Source organism: Hyposmocoma kahamanoa, unplaced genomic scaffold (genome assembly GCF_003589595.1).
Source record: "Hyposmocoma kahamanoa isolate Upper Pololo Valley unplaced genomic scaffold, ASM358959v1 63, whole genome shotgun sequence".
Classification (NCBI taxonomy): Eukaryota; Metazoa; Arthropoda; class Insecta; order Lepidoptera; family Cosmopterigidae; genus Hyposmocoma; species Hyposmocoma kahamanoa.
In genome coordinates, this window is record NW_020653851.1 from 23,675,511 (window position 1) to 23,681,655 (window position 6,145).

Genomic DNA, 6,145 nt, shown 5'->3' on the forward strand with positions numbered 1-6,145 from the left:
CACATGAAAATCATAAAAACAATACTAAATATAATGATACAAATTAAATGTAATAGGTTTTCGCAATTGTTACACATAGGAAATTAAACTATTTTTCCGGATTTAAATCGCGTATATTTGTTTTTTCAAACAAACCGACGTTTCGGGCCCTTTACAGGTCCCATGGTCACGGTTGACTGAGGTGGTACAGTCTTCAACCAGTTATGTCTAATATTAATGCAAACCACCCTATTTTTTCACTATAGTTACAATAGTTATTAATTAAATACCTTATTTTTAATTTTACAAAGAAAACATTCCAATTTACGCTATATTAACTTTTACAAATTATTTTATTGAATGAATTTTTATTAATTATTAATAGAAATTAGAATAAACTAAAACATATTCATTAGTACTGCAGTCTTATGTCTATTTCGGATTTTTCATTAGAGGAAATACTGGATCCCAAACTGGTGGTACGAAGAAACCATCGTCCCTGTTGAAATTAGGATGTTTTTTAATTTCAATGGCCTCTCGCGGCATCCTGGGTAGATAACGGACTTCTTTTGCAAGGACCTGGGGTTGGTCAAACTTCATTGAATGTGTAGGTTTATCCATGACATGCTCGCAGACTGCAGACTTGTTTACGCGACGGTGTTTGACATCAGCTATATGTTCTTTGACGCGGATACAAATACTTCGCTTTGTTTGTCCAATATAAGAGAGACCGCACTCACAGTCAAGCTTGTAAACTCCTGCATACTGTAAGGGGATGTTACATTTCACGGGTCTCAGGAACTGAGAAATCTTCCTCAGGGGCTTGAAATAGGTCTTGATAGATGCGCGCCGGAGGACTCTTCCGATCTTGTCTGTAACACCTCTCACGTAAGGTAAGATGGCAGGTCTTCGCTCGACTGTTGGTGGTTTCACACGGGGCCTGCGGCATTGGCGTGGAATCTTCAACTTATTCGCATGTAGGACTTGCTTTATATGTTGAAGTTCCCCTGCCAGATGATTACTGTCGTGTGTGTAATATGCCGATTTCAAGTGTAATTTGTTTACCTATGAAATAAAGATGAATTTGAATTTTAATTGAAGCATAAAAACTTTACTAATTCATTTCGTTCTTAGGATTTTTATATCTCTCCTGAAAAGATGTGATTTTGCAGATGTAACCTTGTTACATCAAGACTGCGAACTATTAAATTGACTTCCTCATAAATGCAACCAACATACATAGAATAGTTAAGTAATCAGAGTGGACTCTGGGGACCTTTGGGAGAGACCGCGACGTGGGAAGAGCGAAGGGCGAACCACAATTTGTTTTCAAATTCAATTACATGATTGTTATACTTTGCCAATATTGTTCCTTTAGGGTTACGACCAGCAAAGTGTCATTATTAGTGACGAAGTCCGCAATGTACGGTGTTTTAAGTAGTTTTTTTCCATCTCTAAATATAACAATATTTAGAGGTTCATAATTATTTTTAATAATATCAATTATCAAAAAAAAACTTGCGACCCCTATGCTACAAACTACTAAAGTTAGCTCGTCATTTGTAGGGCATTGTACAGTCTTTATAATAAAATTCCAATAATTATACAAAATTTATCAGAAAAAATGTTTAAAGCTCATTTTAAAAATGTACTAATTATAAAAGTAGAGGAAATAATAATATTTTTTTATAATATTAAAAACAAGACTCTCATCCCTTAGAGTATAGGCCGGGCACTGGTGACACACTTGCCCCATCCCATCTCCAGCACACCAGGAAGACGGCTGGCTCCGCAGCTGAGCTGGCGGAAAGAATAAAAAGTAATTAGAACCAAGATCTCGGCTCCTACTACCTATTTACAGCCTTTGGAGTCGAAACCCTTAGCCCGTGGGGTCCCAGTGCCCTTCATCTGTACAAAATTCTATCCAAAAAATTAATAGACTGTCTGGGAAACCCAAGCGCCGGCTAAGCTACCTTGCCCAACGTATTAGCATAGCAATACAAAGCGGCAAAAAAGGCACCTTGCCGCGGGGACTCAATTTTATTCATATAATTAAAAAATCCAAGTTTTACTTTCTTGTACCTATTTAACCTTTTATTGTCTTTTCTACTTTACCTGTACCTGTGACGGAACGAACAAGTCTGATGGTAAACTATACGCCTGTCCATAACAGTTACAATGCCACTTAGACCTTTAAATTGCAGAGATCTGAGGGGCACTGCCACTGCCGACCCCACGGCGCCGACTCAACCGGCGGGAGGTAAACTCGGGGGGGTTTTAGTGGGGTAGGCCCTCCAGTCTGGAGGTAGAGTCCCCACATAACCCCTGAGTCTCCCCGGACTCCCGGGGTATCTATAAAGATTTCCCCCCGTAAAAAAAAGGGGGCACTGTCACTGCGCCCTGCGCTCGCGCAAAAATTGCTCATAAATACGATTATTGGTTGAATACAACTCATATACTTATATTGCACATTTTCTGATGCGTATAAGTAGTGAATAGGTAGATTTGGGCGCGCGTTTAGTGAGCACATCTATAGAAGATAGGTTTAATAATACGTCTGTAGTGATTCCAAGACTGGATCGACTTTGTAACGATGCGGCACTAAAGGTCCCATACAAAAAATACACATTTTATTTTTTTCCTACTAAACTATCAGATTTATGGCAAAATGTGATTTATCGAGTTCTTAGGTTTTCGCGATTGTTACACTGAGGTTGACTGACTGAGGTTGACAGTCAACCGTGATCATGGGTCCTGTAAAGGGCCCGAAACGTCGGTTTGTTTGAAAAAACAAATATACGCGATTTAAATCCGGAAAATTAGTTTCATTTCCTAAAATGTGATTTAACAATATTTAATTAGGACAATAGGATCCTCGATTGGCATGTTTTTAGAGAGATATCGTGAAACAAAAACCCAACGTCCGCAATATCGCAGATCCGACCCACTGTGCGTCGCAAAGTTAAGATAAATGTAGTATACCTAACTGTCCCCAATTACGTCAATTTTTAATGTTCTTAAGTGATGTCCCGAATCCCGAAAAGATCCAGGACCTAAAAAAATATTGTCGTAAGGCTGTCTCCATTTTCTGTCTTTATTCCTCGAAGTTTAGGTAAAAAGTCCACCTATTCCGATCTCTGGTGATGATACAAAAAAAAAAAATCTTTCTTCTCAGGTAAAATTGACCTTCTAAGTAGTAGTGATTTTTGGATTTAATATGATGGTTTCAAGTGTAACTTGATTACCTTCGAAATAAAGACATTTTATTTGATTTGATCAATTGACTTGCCAATCCGTAACAATTGCCATTGATGTGATTTCAGCTTTTTTTGTATAGGAATATAAATGCGCATTTGACCTCCATCTCACCTAATGGAAAGTGACGATGAGGTCAACGATGGACCACCTAAATAATCTTATTCACTCTCGCCTTGCAAAGGCACAAGTTATAGCATTCAGGAAATACGTCAACAGGCGGGGAATTCCACTCTATAGCCGTTCGCCATATAAATGTGAAAACGTAACTAAGTACTTATAGATAATACACGAGGAGTGTAGATATCTCTCTCACTAAATCCCATGATTTTATTGTGTTGTGTTTTTTCTACGTATTATCTTGATGTATAACTAGAAAATAATTTACTACGGTAGTTTATTGAGAAGAAAAGTTTAGTAATTGTCAGTAAAACCATCGATCACTACACAGTTTAGAACTACATGTGCGTGCAAATTTATAATAAACTATCAATTGAAATAAAAAAATACATTTAAAAGAATAGTGTAAATGACTACTTAGAAGATTAATTTCAAGGTTTTGTATAATGGCTGAATAGATTAACTCTAATTTAATAACTACCATTCTGTAAAAGCCTATTCAATGCATTTTCAAGGTATATTTAAGCCTTATTTCATTACATTTTATTTCACTTCACTTCATCAAGCTAATAAACACAGATCGAAGTAATTTTACTTCGTTAAGTAATGATATTAAATATCGCACATAAATTCCGAGAAACTCAGCGCGAGACCGGAAAAGAACCCACGGTCTCTGCTTGAGAGGCCAAAGGTCAAACCATTGGGTTACTACGTCTATTTGCTTATCGCTTAGCTTTGAGCTTTTCGATGAAGAAACAGCGTGATGAAATCTGCACGTCGAAGAAGGTTCACAACCCTTGGAAAACGAGTGATGTCCCCAACACACATTTGACCAGCATGGCAGACTATAGCCTAAGCCCTCGCTTGAGACGAGACCCGTGCCCAGCAGTGAGACGCATACATGCGTTGATGATGAAATAACTGCAAACATACTTGAAGTGACGTGAATTTAAAGTAGCATGAACTAAAAACAAAATCCTAAATGAAAATGGTTGTTTAGGTTGAACTTCGGTTTTGCCCACATCAAGATCAAAGACTTGATATCGAATTAAGCAAAGTTGACTCTAGGCCTCTCTGTTTGCTGTACAGGTAATGTTTATACTTCACTTTACAACATGGGTGTAATGTAGATTTTACAACGCAAACACGCGTTATCAGTTAAACTCAATTTCTTGTATTATTCAACAGACTTTAACAACGCATAATTTCAATGTCGAAGTTAATACCTACAGATTACGTATACATAATATATGATTACAGTTTTGGAAAACCATTGGAAAATTTGAGAAAAAGAAAAACCTTAGTTCTTGGTTTCTTCATATCAAAAGAGCAACTACGATTTGCTGTAGCCCGTGTGGCAGTCGAATAACCGACCTCGTACTCAGGTAAGTCGATGCAGGATGCGATTTGCTTGGGTAGCTATTAAGTTTACGTTTTATTTTAAATTGTATTATAGCAATTTTTTTCTTTTTATTATTATTATTATTTTGTCATTTATAATCTGGAGATCGAACAATAAACATTTCTATTTAAGCCAATGTATTGCACTCTAACACGTATGTTCATTCTAATAATAATGAGATGGCGACCCTGACAGGATACTTATATTTTGTGAAGAACAGTAAATTTGAACAATATAACAATGAAGATTGTAAGACAGGCATGATGTAAATTAATGAAAATTTAACATCAAGAAAGATATAAGAAAATCAAATTATAGAAGATCAAAACCAGTGACAGAAAAAAGTTATAGAAGAAACATTACTGAAGATCAAAATGAAAAAAGAAGAGTTAACGTTTAACAATTATAGAAAACTGCAAGAAACTAAAAAAGAAGCGTAAACAAAAGAAGCATCGACAAACATAAGGAGAAGAAGATTGGAAATGTTGGCAACAGTTCACAATAAAAAGACATCACTGAACACACGCTGGACGTTACTTTAAACAAATAAATAACCAATTAGAGAATGCAAAATAAATTAAGGACGTCAAAAAAAGGCCAGATCAAGTGTATCTCTAACCGATGAGCGTGTATATAAAAGCCATTGAACCATTTTTTTTATAATATCAAGTGACGAGACGAATAAGTGCGCGTGATGGTAAATATGGTAACCATAGTGATTATTTTATTCATGTTATCCCTACTTTGTTATTGCGTAAGTCAGAACACTCTATTGCTTATTAATCTATGATATTGTAGTGTTGTGTCTTCACCGCATATCAATGAAACACAGTGTGTGTATGGAGAGGAAATTTTATTTACCTTAAATGAACACTACGTCTAGTACATCTAGTACACATACAACGATACATACTAACACATATATATCTTCGGATAGACGTGTCGCTTACCACCAAGCCCACAACTTGTTCATCTCATGACTTGATATCATAACTAACAAAATTGTATCACAGTCACATTATTATAATATATGTTGAACAACTTTGTAAAGAAAATAAAGATTTATTATTAATAACAAAGTAATGTTAGCTATTTATGAAGAGCAACGAAATTTCAACCTACAATTGAAATTTTTCGTAAACATATATAAGTGCCAAAACAGGCGGAATAATCCGGAATCTTTCAAATTGTAACCAAAGTAGCATAGTAGGAGACAAGTCAATAACGACAAAAAGCGTCAGTTATATGACACTTTATTGACACTTCCTGAAAGCTTTGACAATTCATCGTTTAAAAAGATTAAATAACGATAACGTTGATGTATGTAGGTTAACAAACTACGCACAAAAGAAAGGGGTCCAATAATATTTTTCAAATAATATGTTTTTT